The sequence below is a fragment of the Ixodes scapularis genome, unplaced genomic scaffold (genome assembly GCF_016920785.2).
Source record: "Ixodes scapularis isolate PalLabHiFi unplaced genomic scaffold, ASM1692078v2 PGA_scaffold10__122_contigs__length_95168666, whole genome shotgun sequence".
Taxonomy (NCBI): Eukaryota; Metazoa; Arthropoda; class Arachnida; order Ixodida; family Ixodidae; genus Ixodes; species Ixodes scapularis.
This window is the reverse complement of record NW_024609836.1, coordinates 90,509,257-90,529,404: the sequence shown is the minus strand read 5'-3', so window position 1 is coordinate 90,529,404 and position 20,148 is coordinate 90,509,257. Positions and strand designations below refer to the sequence as shown.

Below are 20,148 nucleotides of genomic sequence, written 5' to 3'. Positions count from 1 at the left end.
GCTTCTATAAAAAGTGTGAACGGACAGTTGCTGCCGAGTAAATGCTCATCAACATCTGACGCTTAGCTTCTCCCGACTCGAACACGTGGCAAAAAAACTTTGTCACATCGCAGCTTCTGCTCGAAAGAAAAGCAGAAATGTTCATATATTCTTAAATTATCGGCCATGGCCCGGCAAATTCAGGCGATTGTTTCATTTGTTCTATCCTGTTTTTAGTAAGAATTGTTTACAGAATTTAAAATCTCGCTGAGGAGCGCATCCCGCATTATGCGCAGTTTTGGTCCACAAAAATTCAACATACAAACGGTAGTAATTTTGGGACGCTGAATTGCCACCGACTTACTAGATTTAAGACTTTGATCGCGAGGGGATCTCGCACGTTTCTCGTCGATCGCGTGAATAAGCAGGGATTTAGTTGAAACCACTCCGCGGAAGCCAGCCACCGCTTCTTCCTGCCAGTTATTTTGAGGAAATGTTTGTTCACTGGTTTACACAATTTAGAGAGGAATCAACCTCAGACTAATAAGAGGCCAGCACTCATAGAACACATTGGAACCAACAGGATACGCGAGGTCGCTGTCGCTGAAGTGTTTACTACATACGCGAGAGATTATCGAATTTCTCTTTTCTATTTTTAATCTGATGAGACATTTCTTTGATGAGATGGGAGACATTTCTTGACTCATCTCATCATTTCTTTGATGAGATGAGAGACATTTGATGAGACATATCTTTTTAGGCATTGATTTTATTTTCGTCGCGCACACCCACCACAAGTGAATCTTTACACTGACAATTTATTATCAGTGAAAAAAGAACGCACAGCCGTCTGAGTGCGCGAGGTTGCCGAGGAAGCGTGTAATATACTGGAGGACGGTTGTTGTTCTAGACGAGTGCAAGATTGGTTGATATCGATAGCAAGCACCTCCGAGCCGCCTTTAACGAGAACCTTGCTGCTGGCCGCGCGTTAAAATACCGGTCTCGTTTCCTTTAACTATGCTTGGTGGAGCACCTCGTCGTTTTGCAACCACAGGTTTCGACGTACTGTCACCCTGCTGTAAGCATACCGAAATTCTTTGGCCGCGCTTAGGGCTGAAAAAGCGAAGTGAAATTGCAAGGGAAAGATGTTGTATGTCATAAGCTACTTTAGATCTGAATAAGACACAGGCGCGAGCGGGTGGTTTTCGAAAGCGCTTCTCTTGCGTGAATGCTGGTGCAAAGGTGCCACCTTCAGCAGTGAAGCAACTTTTGAGATGTAGCATAGACACGCTTCAGAGCATGCTTCAAGGATGCTGTTGTGTTTGAATATTAGTTTTTTTGTTTTTTTGTTTTTTGTTCGCGAATGTTTTTGCCTTCGTTGCTCGAAAGGTCGACGCCCGCGAAACCACACTGCTCGGGAGCCACTCATCAGGCGTTTTTTGAAAAGAAGCTCGTTTTATCAAATATTATTAAGAAGAATCGTTCATCGAGGATCAGCCACAGCGGTTTCGCAAGATTGCACGGGTTAGCCATGTACTTTTATGTCTGGAGGATGCGATGGACACGACAAAATGCCAAAAGGCGATGTTCCTGTACCTTGCGTCACTCTTGGCAGCTTCTGGTTCAAAGTGATGCGAAGCAATCCCCCCTCCCCCACCCCCTCATAGCACCGCTTCCTGAAACGTCAAATGAAACATCTCATGACGCACTCACCCAAAGTTTAATAAAGTAATAAAGGTAGTCGAAAGGTTCATGAATTTCGCTTTCCTATTTTTCAATTTGACGAGACATTCCTTCCTTAGTTTTTTTTTTTTTTTGGTCTGAAAAATAATAATAAAAAAATACAGCCTATTCGCCGTGGTAGATGTTGTAGTGGGATAAAGCGCTGAATATTATATTTTCATTGTCCAGCTTTTTTCGGGTAGAAAACAGCACGCCACCATCCGAGCGCTTTGAAACCTCAACACCAAAAGTGTTTGTTAGCACGACTACGCGTGCCGCGGTTTCAAGCTTTAATCAGATGTTCTACTACATATATCACTTCACCAAATCATCACGACGAGTGAAACAGGCTTTGCCGCGCGTTACCCAAACAGCGCATGAAGCGAGCTGACGAGCCGATCGGGATCCAAGATCTGCGCGCTCTGTCCCAGTCTGTCCTACCCGTGACGTCACAAACGATGATGATGATAGCTAGAGAATCGCCCCCTGTAATTTGCGAACGCCGCCAAAAGATCAAAGTAATCAAATGTGGGAGGCGGGCCACTTGGGGTACATCGTTCCTTTTGACAAAAGCGCCCCAAGACAAGGGCAGAAAGCAAGACACAACACAAGCGCTTGTGTTCTGTCTCTTACTTTCTGTCCTTGTCTTGTGACGCTTTTCTCAAAAGGAAGAACGAGGTCAGTTGACAAGCCTCCTAGAACGTCTGGCGCCTTTGCCTGGCGCATGCGCTAAGTGGCGCTTGCTAAAATATCCGCCTAAAGCCCCTTTCTCCTGGTAGAAGTGGCGCCATTCATTGTTGTGGAAATGAAGACACGTGCCGCGCGCCACTTCTGAGAAGAACGTTGCGTCTGAAATCTAGCTGAGAGCTGCGCTGTGCCGCCATGATCTTCCAAAGGGCTGCACGGCACACGTGCTTCTTGCATCGACGCGCCTTGAGCTACATTTAAGCCTGAGCATCGTGACCCCGGCTTTAGCGAATGGCACCGAAAACATCTCGCTGCAAACATTCTGACATCGCAGGAAACGCTTTTTCGTTCTGCAGAAAGGGCAGCAAAGTCCATGACAGAGAAAACTGATATCCCCTGAGAACTTCTTAACACCGTATCTAAAGCTGAGGAAGTCGTATAAAAGCCATTAACTTTTAAACCGATTAGCTTGTTTAGGTTCTTCAGGCCACTTTGAGGTATGTTTCTAGCTCTTTATCTGCCTTGCTAAATTTAGCGTGGAAAATTACGTTGCATGACTTGATGTCACGAGGTCTATATAAAAATTCTGTTTCCCCGCTAAATTTAGCGGACAAATGGACGTCGACGCCAATCCAGTTTCCCCGCTAAATTAAGTGGGGAAATGACGTCACCTGACTTTCTGTCACGTGACCTATAGACGAATTCATTTTCCCCACCGAATTTAGCGGGGAAATTAACGTCACACGATGTCACGCACCCTCAACAGCAATTCAGTCTTTCCGCTAGATTTTGCGGGAAAATTGACACCGCATGATTTCTTCACCAATTCAGTTTCCCCGATAAATTTAGCGTGAAAAATTACGTCATATGGTCTGACGTCACGTGACCTACACAAAGGTTCAGTTTACCGGGTAATATTTTGCGGGAAAAATTAACACAGTATCGGCCGCGGCTCTTTTAATTAGGTCTGCACCTAATCGCTTTAATTAGACAACAGCATAGTTGGTTTTGCTCGATTTTCTTAATGGGTGAAGATTGCCATTAAGTCCATTTCAAAACCGCATCAAGCAACATTGGTGGTCGCCATTACTTGGTCACGAATCGAGTGATTGGTCTTCGCAGATCGCTCACGCAGACCTCGTGTGAAATACACGCTCAGAGTGCGTGCGCGGGCAATGGCGGACTAACTTCGTAGTAAAAAATAGTTCGGCTCTACGCAGAACGTTCCTAATTTCGCCCTCCCCGTGTTGAATTAAGATAGATGTAGGTGCATCTTAGTTTAGCATTATGCTACTCTATCAACACGTAGACGTTTCAGAAGTCAAAATCATCGCTTCTTTCTGTGGCAACCAAATCTTGTGAGAACTACTTCGCGCAGCGCGTGAATAATGCTCAAAACCTTCCTCTTTTCTTGACGTGACAACAAAGAGTGCGTAGATGGCGCACAGTTTTGAAAATAGCGTAATATTGCGCCCGCTCTGGCGGCGTCCACAAGACAACCGGGAGCGAAGTGCGGATATGGCGATGGACATGCAGTCTCGTTGTCCAAAGACATCCACCTCTTTTGCCACTGAGACCACACAAAACCCCGATGATGGGGGGCCTTTGAGTACATTTTTGTGCGGCATTCTCCCGGGGTCTTTCGAGCGTCGAGCTGACCTCGCGGTAACGCAGAATGGCCTAACAGTTTTGCGTTATCTTATCTCGGCACTCGTGTGCCTGCTTTCCTACAAGACAATCGGAGAGTCAAGAACCAATCACTGCGATCAAGGGAAAGACTAGAAGAATAAGGAGGAGGGATAAAGGTTTACAGCGAAACAAATGGCATCTGCAACGGGACACGTTGCGGCAGATGCTCACGTCATAATCATTGTGAAATTGCAAACTTCACTTTATAATGAGCGTGTTTTTTTTTTTGTTTTTTTTTGCCATTATACTAGGCTCTTTTTTATCCATCGATTATCCACTATCCACAAACGGACATATGATTTGCTGTCCTAGTGCTTTGCAAACAAGGGGTGAAAAGAAAAAAATTCTGGCAGATCCGTTTCTGGATACTTGGAAAATCCGTTAGCATGACTCCTGGGAAACGCTAACACAGGCATTGTAACAAGACAAAAAAAAAAAGAAAAAAAGAGGCGGCTGAAAAATAGACGAAGCAAAAGAGAAAGCCCCCCCCCCCCCCCCCAAAAAAAAAAAAAAATAAATAAAAAGTGAAGGGGTCAGCGTTAGATTTTCTCAAGGGTGATTTTAAAGTATTCCCGAGGAATCCACCAAGGGATCTTCCTGTACTTTTTTATATTTCAAAAGCACGAAATGTCGGGGGAGGCTTCCATTCTACAGTTGCCGTATTTGCCAGACTGCCCACACTTTCTAAAGATTTGCGAATTTTCTGAAGCACGAAATATTCTGCTCGCATGGGGTCCACACGTCATTTTGTTAGTAAAGTTTTTGTTTCTAAGCCCATGTACGTTACTTACTGTATACTGCACCACGATATGTCACTCGGAACACCCATCATTCATCGTACTCTAGTCAGTTTAATCAATCACGAGAGTGATACGTAAGTATTTAATATCCACCGATGACTGTGCAGTCTCATTGTTAAACGGGCTCAACACATATAAATACGTGTTCAGCCCTTACAATCCCAATGCGAAATTTGTTACTGAAACTGAAAGTCCATCTTCGCGCGATGACACTCGCTCCTTTCATCAGATGAATTGATTATACAAAGACCAATGATTGGCGCTCAAAGCGCTCCGTGGTGCAGCAAACATTCAGGAGCATGCGAGACTGTGTACGACGGTTCGCCGGTTCTCTCAGAGCTATAAAAGCTCATTCTTTCCCGTGATCAGGCTATGAACCTTTCCAGTGCTTATCACTGACAAAAAAAAAAAAAAAAAAAGCACAATCTTTTTGGGTTTATGTGCGTATGCGTAGCTTCTAATAATCCTAAAAAAGAGCGACCTCGCATGCTCGAATCGCACTACACGAACCAATATACAATGTGTAAACAAGCAAAAAATAGAACAATTAAGCTTTTTTTATTGATAAGATTAATTACGCATTGCCAAGCACTCATTTACCGCTCAAATGTAGCACCGACGATCCGAACAATTTACCAAGGTTTTAGAGCTAATCGTTGTCTCATTCAAAAGTTATTAGCAATATTTTTTTATATTCAATGAGAAAATTAGGTTTACTTTCGGCCGTTTTCGGTAACCGGCGCAATTCACCTCTATGTATGCGAGAACTGCGTCGGCCGCCATTTTCCGATCGAAAATTCCTGCAAATTCGAAGTTGATAGTTTAATATTATAATACCACTCTTAACTTTTATGGTGCAGGCTTAAAAATGGGGTTACTGCGAACTTCCATCGCCACTTTCACACGCACATTATCGACCTTGTCATTCGCAACCAATCATGAAAGTAGCCGGGATCACAGGTTGCAACGTCACGGCGAGACAAATAGGGGTCGTGACGTCACGCAAAAAGAAAATGACGAGGGGGCGCCACCGAGACATCTCGGCGCTAAGACACCGTGCCACTGACTGTACACAAAAGCACGGCCCAGGGAATGCGACCTTTACAGCCCACCATGTGCTTGTCCGTTACTTCGGAAGGCGAGAAAAGCACGCGCCATACGCGTGAACACTGAAAATGACGCTGGCCAGAAGCGGCTGTTTCTCGAATGCGGAACGCAATTTTGTCTGCTTCTTTTTTTGGTGACGTCAGAATGCCGAACTCTGATTCGCTCTGATTGAAAGACAGTGCGTACATACGCCAAAACAAGCTGCCTTGAGGTCTACCCACTATCCTTCATTCAGAACCACTCATGGCTCGGCGTTCTGACGTTACCACAAAAAGAAGCAGACAAAATTGAACTCCGCATTGTCTGCCGCTGTTCTCGCATTGTCGAGAGGAGGGAGTGGACCATAACATAACGCACCGTGTGTAACCAGTACAAAACCAAACAAAAAAGCAGCAACCTCGTCAACTAAATATAAACTTGCGGCGTGCGTCACTGGAACCGATAGTGTCTGTGTTGACACGGTTGCCGTCACGCTGAGCGTCGGCAATCGGTGAACGGCCGCAGTTGCCAGGCAGATCTCCCTGCGTGCGTGACCGAACACGTCATTCGTAGGTGCCGTTCCCTGATTAACCCTTCTGTAAGACGGACAATTGGAAAGACCGCTCGTGGATTGCTCGTGAAGTATCGGCCTCTGTTCCGCCGGCACGAGTCTTTAAGGGAAGCAAAGCACGATATCGGTGTTCGAATTTTACCATAGTCACCGAGAGCTGAAGAAACCGGGGCGCGGCGGAGCTCGAGCATGTAATTATCACTCCGCATCCAATAAAATTACGGCATTAAGACTGGTTCGCACACTTGCGACAGCTTACAACCCTGTAGTTTAAAACCTCTTATTGCAATCTTCTACTACGAGAGAACACACAAGCGACGTCTATCAGGTCACAGTAAAACACTTGCAGAGTAAGTATTTTATCTTTTTATTTTCGCGTTTCAACCTTTTTGCTCCTGAAAAAAAAAAAAAAGTGTAAATGTTATAAATGACCACTTCTCATAGATACGTAGAGCCATGCGCGGATAACAGTTTGATCACCCACATCCGAACCGCATCCGCGAAATTTGGAACCGCATCCGTCTTGAAGTCTGTTCATTCATTTTACATCGTAAAATCAACAATGAATAAAAAAAAAATCATCTAAATGGTATGCTATAAGCCGTCTGTTTACCTTTGTAAAGAGAACGCTTTGTCTCCGAATACGGTGAAAGTCATCTTATCGCATTCTGTTGCATCTTATTTATAAAATAAATTATCAACCTTCCAGAGATACTTCGAATCGCTGAAAAGATGATCGCAGAAATGAGAGCGTCTTGGAAGCTCGTGACACTGACACTCTGTCCAGAAGATAAGCTCAAAAGGAAGAAAATCCCAATTTTTTTTTAAATGAGAGCGTCTTGGAAGCTTGTGACACTGACACTCTGTCCAGAAGATAAGCTCAAAAGGAAGAAAATCCCAATTTTTTTTTTAAATGAGAGCGTCTTGGAAGCTTGTGACACTGACACTCTGTCCAGAAGATAAGCTCAAAAGGAAGAAAATCCCAATTTTTATTTTCCTTTTTGCTTTGTAAAACCAACTTCAAATAGACACACATTTTATAAACCTGAAAATTAACAAGACCGACTAATAACATTGTGTCATTCTATGTAGGTCTAACAATAAAAAGTTGGAGATGAAAGGCGCTGACTGGACGGCAGCAAAGTACTCCTGTGTATGTCGTAAGGCGCGAGTACCACAGGGAAAATATCCCAATATTCAATGATGACAACACATTCTATCGGTTTCAGTTTTACACACGAACCCTCAACTGCACGCTCGGAACCATATATACTTAAAAACAACTCAGTGCCAATTGCCAAGAAAAAGAAAACGCACGCACACGCAACGTTTCACTTGTCGGGGTTGCTGCGTAGAAGAAACAGAATATCGTCAACATGAATGGATTCAGACTGGTTCGCCTCTCTTAACTTAATACCCTCTAATGTAAAGTTTCTCTCCATTGATGCACTTGATGCTGTTATGGCATGCACGAACTACGCTACACGAATGAGATGCGAAAACTCGTTTTGGCGCAAGTTCAACCAGTCCAGCGGACCTAATTTAATCTCCTTGATCTACTCGTAGAAGTCGCTTGCAAGCATCTTCTACTTTCTTGTGGCTACTACGTTTTGGGTTTTCTTAGCCCAAAGAACGTTTTCCGCTCTTTCTCTGCCAAATAAGAACACGCTTTCCCGGGACGACTGATGCTCCTGCATTCTTTACTTTTTCTAAGAACAAGGTTCTTGGCGAGATAGAACGTTCTAAAGCAATCTCTAGTGAGAATCAAATCTTTCTTGACGCAAAGAACATTTTTCTGAACGACGGGCACCTTTTATCCGAGAGCAGTTTGCTCCCGCAATGCATTGGATGATGCATTTCATAGTACCACTCGCGTATTCACTCCACACTGTGCCGTCGCACTCGTTTATGGACCGCCTCGGCAAAAGTGTAGGTCCGGACACGCGGATATCCGTATCCAATCCGCAATCCGCCAAATTTGGCTAATTTTTATCCGCATCCGCCAGTTTACCGCAGATATCCGCGGATGATTCGTGGGTAATCCGCGGACATGCAGGGTTATAAATGAATATACGTGCTTTCGGTCTCGAAAACACGGAAAAACCTTCGCCCTAGTGAAATGTCGCTTCAAGGTCATCTCACAGATGGCGCCAGCGGGCCGGTGTATACGTGTTCTCTCACTGTAAGCGATCACAAGAACTCGGCACCCTGCGTTTCTTATTCTGTTCGCGACTATCGGTTTTATTTTGGAAATGGTTTTTATGGATACGTCTTTGTTTTTTTACACAAACTTTAGTTGCGCGATTGAACCTTGTTTGGCTCTACTTCCCTCGCCCTTGTCCCTTTCGTCGCGCCTATTACAGTGTTACCAACTGTATAGGGGCATGTCCCTAAACGTAGGGACTTCTCGGAATGTTTTGTTTTGGTAGGGACGTTGGAACGCACTGCCTTTTTACTGAACAACGTTAAAAATTTTACAGTTTCTGACCATTTTTTTAAATTAATATTTTCTTTTTTTAGAAACTCCACGCACCGCAGCTACCGCGGCGCACTTTTCGATTCAGATGGCTGCACATTACAGATTTGTTAGACATGGTATCACCAAATTTGGTATCGTGTATGTTCCTGCCAAAAGCCCATTACTACTTTAATTAAAGTAGTAATGCAGTAACCTATTGCATGCACGAATCCTATCTTTGAACTTGTACTTATTTCATTTTGATTGCGTCTTAAGAAATGGCGCTCAAACTCAAGCGTCTTCCTCGCAAACTTGTAACTTAAAACGCTGTGTGAAATAGTGAAAAGAAGAGGCCATCATGGCATCGGCCGTCAAATGGACGCTTAGCTGGCGCAGCTTGAAAGTGGAAATATTAGGGTGAACCGCGTTGCAGTTTATGTATTACTTTTCCTACTTTTCTCGTGTCAGCCCTACAGGCAAAAAGACGCCGATCTGTCTTTTTTTTTTATTCTCTTCTTTTTTATTACCTGTGCACTGAGCTGCATTGCAAGTGTACGCTCAAAATGAAATAATGTAAGAACACCAGTACCAGCATAATGGGTTTTTTTCAGTTACCTTTTATTTAAAAAAAAATATTAATATGATAGGTACAGGAGACTCATTGAGATGGGTTCAGGAGCGGAACTGCTAAAATACAGTCCTAACACACAAAAATTAGGCAACAACGTATAATAAAATCACCCAAGAAAAATAATGATCCAACTTGATAACTTGATACATTGATCATACGAATGCAATTCCAGACTCTAAGTGTACGTGAGAAGAAATACAAAACAAAAATTTTCACAATACATTTAACGCATTAAATACTACCTGTACGATTCACGCTGAAATTTTTTTTTATAAAAGTGTGTCTGTGCAAGAGTACAACCACACGACACACTACCAACGAGATGGGCACGCAAGCCTTAAGCTCCTTCAGACTGGAAGGAGAAAAATACTTTTTTTTTTTATAACACACTTGTTAAAAATACATCGCAACACCTTGGCATTGCTAGACCTGAACTGAATAATATGACCCTTTAAAAAAGGGGGAAAACTACAAATTCATATCTTAGACGAGGCATAAGTATACGTTGATTGATATTTCACGAGCGGAAGATTGGAACTCGCACGTCAACTTCATTCAAACTTATCTCGTCATGCAATGCCATAGCGAAAAACCGAAGGAAATGTTTGATTCGTAAACCCACCCGCAATGTTTCTGTAAGGTTGAACGTGTGGGTGAACTATTACACGTAAACGAAAGAAATAGGAACACGACGAAGACGCGTAGTCTTTGTGGGGTTTTTTTTTTTTTCTTCTTAATTTATGTTGGTCATTTTGTAAGTACCCGGCTAGAATTCTGGTTTATTTTCCTTTTTTTTCTACCAGTGCATTACCAGAGGAGTTATTAAAATGTCAAATTGAATCATTATTCCACACAGGCTGTTAGAAAACGAGACTGACCAAGTAGTCGCGCATTTTAAGCTTGCGAGTTGTTTTCATGATCCGGGCTTTTATATACATGTGAAGGGATTCGGCGTAGAGTCCCGTGGCAAATGTAGTGGCGCATGTAGGATTTCTCGAGGGTGGCTGTAGGGACTTTTACGGAAAAAATAGTTGGTATCAGTGGTCCATTACGCTTCTACTTCCTATCTGATGTAACGGACAAATGTTGCTCCTCGCCTACGTAATTCTTTTTTGTACCGGTCCATCGGCGTAAACGATTGGACAAGGGGCGGGGAGAAGGTTCTGGTACGGTGACATCGATACTGAACGTAAGGGTAGAAGGATTTCCTGTTTCCCTTTTTGGTGCGCGGTAAACCACACCCTTCCCTATACCTTTGCCTGGTTAGTTTTTTCTTCTTCTTTTTCATTCTTGTAAATTGTCGGTGACCTATAAATATACCGGGAGCTCACGCCCTCCTCTCCACATTGATTATTCTGAGAATCGAAGCAACGGCCGCGATTGCATCACAGGGAGTCTATGGACATCGCAGCAGAAATCCCCTCATGTTTCACAGCGATAGTTGTTACGGGCCGTTCGTAGTTGATGTTGTAGTGTGCGTGGTAGGGCGTCCGTCGTCGTTCTTGCCAAATCCTATAGGAAAATGCCGGTCGTGGTCTCGATGTTGGCGGACTACAACGTGTGTCGGACGCAGTCGCTCGTCGCAAGGCAGAGCTCGCTCTTGTCGTCTGGATATACTCTTTTTGTTTTGCACAGGACTTAAAGATTATCTTTCGTTGTGTGGTACGTGCGCTTTCTTTCACGAGCACACGTTTTTCGCGGAGGTGACCGGTGTACAAACGTAGAGGCGGGCCGACTTGAATAGAGCGGCGATCTTGACAGATGCGGGATCATGCGAAAAGGTTCCAGGGCCACGAAGATTCATTTCCCGCGCGCCCTACTTGTCATGTAGCAAGTGACGCGACAAAAGTGGCCCTTGGCACACCAGTGATAAATCGTCACTTGTACTTCTCGCAGCAGTAAGGTTTCGTCCAACATGGACAAGCGCGGTCTCGAAGCGGTCAGACGCGGCGTGGTTCTCGCGAGACACACGCCTCGCTATTTTGTTTGCGTGCCTCCGCTAGCACCGCGCATGGGCAGTAGTGGGATCGCTTTGTTCAATGCGCGTGTAAAAAGCCATTGTGAAGTAGCGACAATTACACCTTCTATGGTAAACTGCGATTTGTTCTTTCGTTTCTTATGCATGTAAAATGTAAGTCAAAAGTTCGGTATGTTTTGCTTCATTTTGTTTCGTTATTAGTTATATTTGAGCATTTGAATATATCGATATCTATATATAGACATATGTAGACTGTCTTGAAAAATGCGAATTGTGTGTTCCTCTTATGTGTGTTGTTAATATAGTCATCTATACTTTTTTCTTGTTTGTTTGATATTATTGTGAGTGAAATTGCTACGCCAAATGTAATGAAGTAACACGTTGCAGCGTGTCATTAGATATGTGAGCGCGGTAATTTCACAAGCACTTCACATTTTTGCTTTGCCTTGTTTCTTCGATGGTATGTGCTGTTATTCAATGTTGCAAATATAATTTTTGAATTTGTATATCATTTATGAGCCCCACTACGTGAAGAATGCACCCACCATGCGAAAATAAAATCTTCAGTGCTTGCTCACTGAAGGACCGATTTCCTCTGCGTATCATTCTCGGCGCGCTTTCGGCGTGCGCGCGCAACCACTCTATAGGCGCTCCCCGCAGGGGGCACCTGTGAAAGCAGGTGTTTGGAGAGTGGCGTCTCCACGGACCCCGAGCCCCGCAGGGGGCGCCTGCACCTTAGGTGCTTGGTGAGTAGCGTCACCACAGACCCCAGCCACGTGGGCCACCATACCCGCACGCAGGGGGCACCGGCTTTAGTAGGTGCTTGGTGAGTGGCATGAGCATCACCGAAGGAGCGGCATGGCCCTCGTGCCGCACCTGCAGTGCCTAAGGGACACGAACGGGTGGACTTGGGCGACGCTTCGCCCAGTACCTCCTCTGTACCTTTGGCTGGGTCTGGTCGTGGGCGGGGCATGGCGCCCCGTTCCCGGAACCTGAAGAAACCTGCAGGAAAAGCCTCGCCTCAGGAAACTGAAGCCATGGATGAGTGCGAAGAAGTCTCCACTCATGCGTCTGACCAAGACGACATGAATTAGTGGCAGACTATTAAGAGAAAGCACAAAAGTAAAAAACCGGTGATCCCACCAACGTGACATTGCGAATTAATTTTTGCCACATGCGGCATCTTTAGAACTTTTACTTATTCTCCCAGCGTTTCCTTCTTCTTTACTCACATTTTAACTTGTTTTTAAAACAATGACCAATTTCCATTTTATGCAGTGGAACTGCCGTGGCCTTATGAGAAATATTGATGATGTAAATTATTTTATGGACGAGCTGAGACCCATTCCACTCAGCCTGCAACAAAACACATCTAAACAATACTCATACGCAGATTTTACGTCGGCACCAAGTTTTTAGGAAAGATAGACTCTCCCATAATATGTCGGGAGGAGTGGCAATAGTGGTGCAGACTGGTGTTGCTTGCTCGGCTGTAGCTGTACGCCTTCTTGTTGACCGTTTGATTACGGTAGTTTCTCTTTATCTGCCACCTAACTCTCCACTGCACGTCAGTGACCTTGAGTCACTTTTAAAAAAATTACCTCAACTTTTTTTAATTTTAGGCGATTTTAATGCCCACCACCCTTTGTGGGGTAGTGCTCGCCAGGATTCTCGTGGAGGTGTCGTAGAGCGGTTTTTATTATCATCTGGGTTGTCTTTTTAATGGGAGGGAACCTACATTTTTTAGTGCAGCACATCAATCATTCACGTCTATTGACCTTTCTATTGCATCACCAATTTTACTTCCATGCTTTTCATGGAAGATTTTAAATAACCCTTTTGGAAGCGATCATTTCCCTATTGTTTTAGAAAGCACGATGCCAATTCCTTCCATTCCAACACAACTTCCAAACTGAAAAGGCTGATTGGTCTCTTTTTTGTTTGAAGGCCTTTATTGACGTCTGTTCTCTTAAATATGGGCCCCGAAGATGCCACGCTGTACGTTACTGAAGCAATTATAGATGCCGCATCACGCAGCATTGACCAGACCTCTGGACGACTCCCCAAGAAGTGCAAGCCGTGGTGGAATGATGACTGCACCACAACACGGAAGTCGCAAAACAGGGCGTGGTGCATGTTTAGACGATATTCCACTCCACGGAATCTGCTTGAATTCAAGAAAAGAAGAGCCAAAGCTCGCTGGACGCGAAGGCAAGCCAAAGGCAGTCCTTGGAAAAAATATGTCACATCCTTGAGTAGTTTTGTTTCATCAAAGGAAGTGTGGGATCGTCTTTGAAGGATCAGGGGAGACTACCGGCCTTTCGGGATACCCCTTTTTCCATCAGCAACATCCCTCAAGGAACAAGCAAATGTTCTTGGTAAACACTTCCAGGAAGTCTCTAACTCAGCCAACTATAGTGAATCCTTTAAGAGGTTTAAAGCAACAGCAGAAAAACAAGCTATTTCTTTTTCTGGTGCCCAGGGTGTTCTTTTAACGAGCCGTTTACACGGTGTGAGCTTGAATTGGCTCTTGGCGTCAAAAAAAATATGCGGCTGGGCCGGATAGAATTCAATACGAGATGCTAAGGGGACTGTCATTTGACTCTTTAAACAATTTGCTCACCTTTTTTTAATTTACTGTGGGATGCTGCTTGTTTTCCTGACTGTTGGCAAAGGGCACATATAATCCCTCTACTGAAACCTAGCAAGGACCCTTCTATACCGACGAGCTACCGCCCAATTGCACTGACAAGCTGCCTAGGCAAAACCTATGAGAGACTCGTTAATCACCGTTTTGTACATTTTTAGAGGCCGAGGGTGTGTTTGATAGAAATCAGTGTAGCTTCCGAGCAGGTCGTTCCACGATAGACCCCTTGTCCGCCTGGAAACTTCTATTCGGGAAGCATTTGTCCATCGCCTGCACTGTGTTTCTGCCTTCTTTGGCCTACAAAAAGCTTATGACACGACTTGGAGATATGGGATCGATCCTTCGAGACTTGTACTCATATGGTGTCCGAGGTCGCATGCTTCGCTGCATTCAAAGTGCGCTTGGGCTCCGTCCTGTCGGATGTTTTTCTCCAGGAGAACGGCGTCCCTCAGGGTGGAGTATTAAGCGTTACACTCTTTGCTGTGAAGATTAATAGTCTGGCTCGGGTTATACCACCATCTGTATCCTACTCAATGTATGTGGACGATGTACAGATATTGTTTTCCTGTTGTAATCTGTCCAGCTGTGAACGGCAATTGCAGCTCACAATCAATAAGATGAGCAAGTGGGCCGATGAAAATGGCTTCAGGTTCTCTACCGAAAAGACAATCTGTGTTCCCTTTTTACTCCGCCGTGGCCTGTCTCCTGATCCAGTGTTGCACCTAAATGATGTCGCTATCTCTGTAAAGGAGGCGCACAAGTTTCTAGGAATAATATTTGATAAAAAGCCCACTTTTATACCCCACTTGAAAGAGTTGAAACATAAATGCCTACGTTCATGAAACATCCTCAAAGTGTTGTCGCATACGTCCTGGGGGTACGTCTGACAGACGGTGCCTCTTACAACTTTATAACTCCTTGATGTGGTCCCGCCTGGACTATGGCGCGATTGTTTATGGGTCAACACGTCAGTCTGCCCTAAAAATGTTGGACCCCGTCTATCATCTGGAGCTCAGGCTTGCCACGGGAGCATTTCGAACATCACCTGTGTTTAACTTGTATGCTGATACACATCAAATGTTCTTGGAAAGATGAAGGCAGTATTTGAGTCTTTGTTATGCTTACAAGATATACAGCTATCCTCAACATCCCACTTTTGATGCACTTCAACCTTCTACGTCCTTCCGACTCTTTGAAAACAAGCCGGGCATTGTTCGGCCCCTGAGTTTCAGAGTGCAGAGCATGGCAACATCGCTCCATCTCCCCTTTAGTGAGGCTGCTTTGCTGAGGGGCAACGAGAGAGTTGCGCCGTGGGACCTTCTGCCAATTTCTTGTGACTGGTCACTGTCTAAGTACAGAAAGAGAGCTATTTCTCCACTCGTTCTTCAGCAGGAGTTGGCCGACTTAGAAAAGAAATACAAGAACTACTCACATTTTTACACTGATGGATCGAACACATCAACTTTTGTGGGGTGTGCACTTTATTCCATTACCTTTAGCAAAGTTCGACAACTCCACACTCTTGCAAATATTTTTACTGCCGAATTGTATGGTATTTTAATGGCTGTGGAGTACTTATTAGAGAACAATATCATGAAAGCAATTCTGTTTATCGACTCCCAAAGCGTTCTTCTGGTAAAGTTGAGGCTTGGGCGAGTTGGTACATACTTCGGAAATTAAAAACAGCGCGGAAAGACGAGGACCAGACAAAGAAGTAACACGGACGTAGCGCTGCGTTCTTCTGGCCGTTTCGTCCTTAACAGACAGCAAGAACCCTCTTGTGTAACGTCTTCGGGTTCAGTTAAATCGAGCTCTTCAACAATTTCACTTTCAATTTCAATTTTTATTTTCAGATCAAGTCATACAAAATAAAGAGCTGGTACAAAAGCAGCATTCTGCTTGTATGTGGGGCCAGGCGACCAACTAGAATACATGTTGTTACAAAAAAAAAAGAAAGCACTCCGCAGCACAAAAAAAAAATGAAAGGAACACCAAATTAGCAACACAAATAAATACAAAAATGGAACACGTTAGAGCATGAACTATAGGTGCTGATAGCCAAGTCTACTCACGCAACCATGAAATAAAAGTACGAAATATCTCCAACGGTCAGGCTACGATATCTACAGCTGAGATGCTTGACACCATTTCCTTAGTTTCCTTTTTAGTACCCTAGTGGAATCTATATTCATAAGGGACTCTGGGAGTTCGTTAAATAAGGAAGGAAAGTAATGATTTCTGTTTTTCTTTCCATACAGTGTGTATATTTTCGGAATGGCGTATCTTTCAATAAGTCTCAAATCTCTATTTTTATTTACGACAGTTTTGTAGGAATTACTGAAATAATTATGTGTTAATGCTACGTATGTAAAAAAGCTTTTAAAAAACAGGATGTCCAGCTCTTTAGCTTTCTCTTGAGTTTCCAATACTTGATATGAAGTTCCATATGATATGTTGTTTACCATGTGTTTTAGTATCCTATCTATCGCTCGTGTTTTGTATTCTGAACAATGACCGTACAGTGTAATACCGTACCGTAATGCAGCTTCCGCCAAATATTTAAACACAAGTAATCTTATCTTCAAGCTGCACATACTTTTGAGTGTATACAAATACGCAGATATGACTCGTAGTTTTTTTACAACACATTCCACCTGCGCATTCCACAGCATGTGTTCGTCAACAAAGACGTCTAAATATTTAACTGCACTCTCGTATGTTAAAGGTTTACAGCTACAATCCAGACACTGCACCGAGTGCAAGCAAATATTTGGAGATGTTACTATCTGTTTGTGCGGATTTCGAAACCACATCAGTTTTGTTTTTGCAACATTCACAGAAATAAAATTCGCAGCAAACCATTTAATTATCATATCAATGTCTCTCTAGAAAACAGAAATTGCTTCATCATACTTTTCATGTGGTAAAACTAATACGGTGTCATCCGCGTATTGAAACATTTTTGACTGAAGGGGCAGAAACCCTAACCCATTCATATAAATGTTAGATAACATAGGCCCCAAAGTACTTCCTTGTGGCACCCCGAATTGGACTTGAGCCGGGCTGCTAAGATTATTCATTATATTAACCATTTGGAATCTATCCTTGAAGTAATTCTAAAAAAAATGATAAAAAGGACTTCGAAACCCCATACTATATAATTTTTCGAACAGTAACGAATGATCGATGGTATCGAATGCCTTTGACAGGTCTATGAAAAGAGCTAGGGCTATTTTGTTTTTATCGAGTGTTTCGGTAATGCAGTCAGCGAAATCCTCCAGCAGAGTAATGGTACTTTTTTGTTGCCGAAAGCCGTACTGCATAGTGCTTATCAGGGAAAATTTGTCGCAAAAATTATTCATTGCTATTTGAACCCATTTTTCGATTACGTGTGTCATGAATGGTAGGATTGATATGGGTCTTTAGCTCCCGACCTCTTGCTGCTTTCCTTTTTTGTATAATGGCCTTATCACAGATACTTTTAAACCCTTAGGAATATTTCCGGTATGCAGTGTGTCATTCACTATTTTAAGCAAAATGTATTTTACTTTATTGAAATTGTAGCGTATGTCTCTAACTCGGATATTGTCGATTCCTGGCGTTTTTGTTATTGACATAGCGTGGGTGACACGCAACAAATCACTTTCTGTCATATCTGGAAGATAAGTTGAGTTAACGCAGCATGTTGGCGAAACGTCATTTAAGCTGGTCGCCGGTATATTCTTTTTAATTTCTTTTACGTCGTCGATAAAGATTTTGTTGAACATTTCTGCTAACTCGCTGCAGGAACTAGATTCTTTAAAATGTTTTTGTATCGTATCATCAATACTATTTTTAGTTTTCCTGCCAATTATATGGTTAACCAAGTTCCACGTTTCTTTCGGATTTCTAGTCGAAGCTTTAAACTGGTTTACATAATAATACCGTTTCGCCAAACGAATTATAGCTGTAACCTTGTTGCGTATTTCACGGAACTCTTTTTTAAGCATGATATCACCAGGATTTTGCTTGCATCGCCTCCAAAGACTCTCCTTCTGATGACACAATTCTAATATTTCCGGATTTATCCAAATATTTTCAGGCCTTCTTTTTCTTAATTTCACCTTTCTAGTAGCGCTTGCATAAATATCCTGAAATTGGTGAACCAGCTTTTCGTAGACTGTTAGGTGATCATAGACTAGCAAAGAATGCCAATCGTACTTCTGAATAAAATTATCAATTTTATTGCTATCTAGTATAGTTTTATACTGGGCCTCCACTGTTGGGTTTCCCAGTATATCTTCCCCTAATATTAAAAGAACCGTTATAGTGTGATCAGCAAGCTTCTGCTTACTTACTCCAGATAATGTGTTTAAGTTGCTTATTCTAGTAACTATGTGGTCAATACATGTATTTGTTGTTTTATCACCGTAATGTTCTTCCCGTGTATAATCCTGAATAACATTTTCAAGCCCAAAAGCAGAAAGGGTGTCGAGATAGCACAACACTCCAGGTTTTAACTCATTCGAAACATCAATATTAAAATCTCCTGCAAGAACTAAATATTTATTGTTATCGAATCTCGGAAGCAGCTTCGATAATTTATCACAAAACATGTTTAAATTGGAACTGGGTGGTTTGTAAACGGCACAAACTACATAGGAGAACTTATTCTTATTTACGACTGCCGCGCAAATTTCTGCATTATCCATTTTTACATCAATTCTATCGGATAAGCATTTGTTATTTATGTATAATAAGATTCCCCCACCCCTTCTTCCTTCTCTGCATATATTGTAGGAATGAAAACATGTTAGGCTAAAGGACGCACAAGATGCCTCGTGTAAATTTACCTCGGTTAGTATAAGCACATCAAGGAGAGGAAGCCGGCCCTCCAAAAGCACCATTAACTGATCGAAATGCTTGTAGATGCTTCGCACATTTACATGTAATAAACTTAACTTCGTATTCCCGCAACAGTCCTTTGCTATTGTCTGTTTTGTGTAAGCATCCCATTCCTCAAAAGACTCAAAAGAAGACTGCATGATTATCTAATTTTGGCGAAATCTCTTTCGCTCTCAATCTGAATCACTGCGGCACCCTCGTTCCGTCTCACAAAAATCTTTCCATTTTTTACCCACGTATAACTTGTAGTTTTTTTCTCTGGCACATGCCTTTGTTGTCCACAACAAATTCTTGATTGCTCGGGTTAAGTTTTCATAATGTAAATGTTTTCGCTCCTAAGACTAACTCGTTTTTTTGCCCAAACGTCTCTCGTGCGCCTCTCAGTGAACCTCACCAGTATGGGTGCTGGTCTACCTTCCTTTGCTCTTAGCCAGTGGGCAGCCTCGACGTCAGTGGTTGCGAGTTGTGGCACGCCTAGCTTAGTAGCAATGTCGTTAAGTACCTCTAACAGGTTTTTGTTGGGTTGTTGAGTGACTCCGTGAATTTCGATGTTCTGCCTTCGAGAATATTGTTCCGCATTGTCGACGGCCTTTCTTAGTGCCCAGATTCCTTCTGTTCTAGACCCTTAATTGTTTTGTCTTGGCTGTCCAGTCTAGTCATCAGCTCTTGGTGCCTTGCTGACTGGTTATTCACAAATTTTTCAATGCCCTCAATCGCCCTCCCTTGGTTTTCAATCTCAGACATCAACTCATCACCTTTTCCAGTCTGAGTCTCCAGCGACTTTTCAATTGCGTTGATTCTAATCAAGAGGGCAGTCAGTTTACGATTGATAGCATCGTTCTGTTGCACTAGTTTTCCCAGGCTCTCCTCCTGGGATCCCTGTCCTGACACACTCCCCAATTCCTCAGGAGACACAGACTGGCGCTCTGCATGCGGCTTGCACGTCCCGCACCGCCACCGGGAAATGCTCTCTGACGTCATCGTCTTCAATGCTTTATCGTCATTCCGGAACATTT

General features: G+C 43.2%; 1 protein-coding gene across 2 annotated transcripts in view; it reads left to right on the top strand.

Moving 5' to 3' along the window:
- The window catches only part of LOC8024394 (sulfotransferase family cytosolic 1B member 1), a 122,105-nt gene that overhangs the window by 21,317 nt on the left and 80,640 nt on the right, over positions 1 to 20,148 (top strand). Inside the window, exon 2 of one of the 2 annotated variants that reach the window (XM_040501273.2) lies at positions 10,847 to 10,885. The exons of the other annotated variant lie outside the window; for it this stretch is intronic. The gene's annotated coding sequence lies outside the window, so the exon portion shown is untranslated. The remainder of the gene's footprint in view (positions 1 to 10,846; positions 10,886 to 20,148) is intronic. 2 annotated transcript variants of the gene reach the window in all.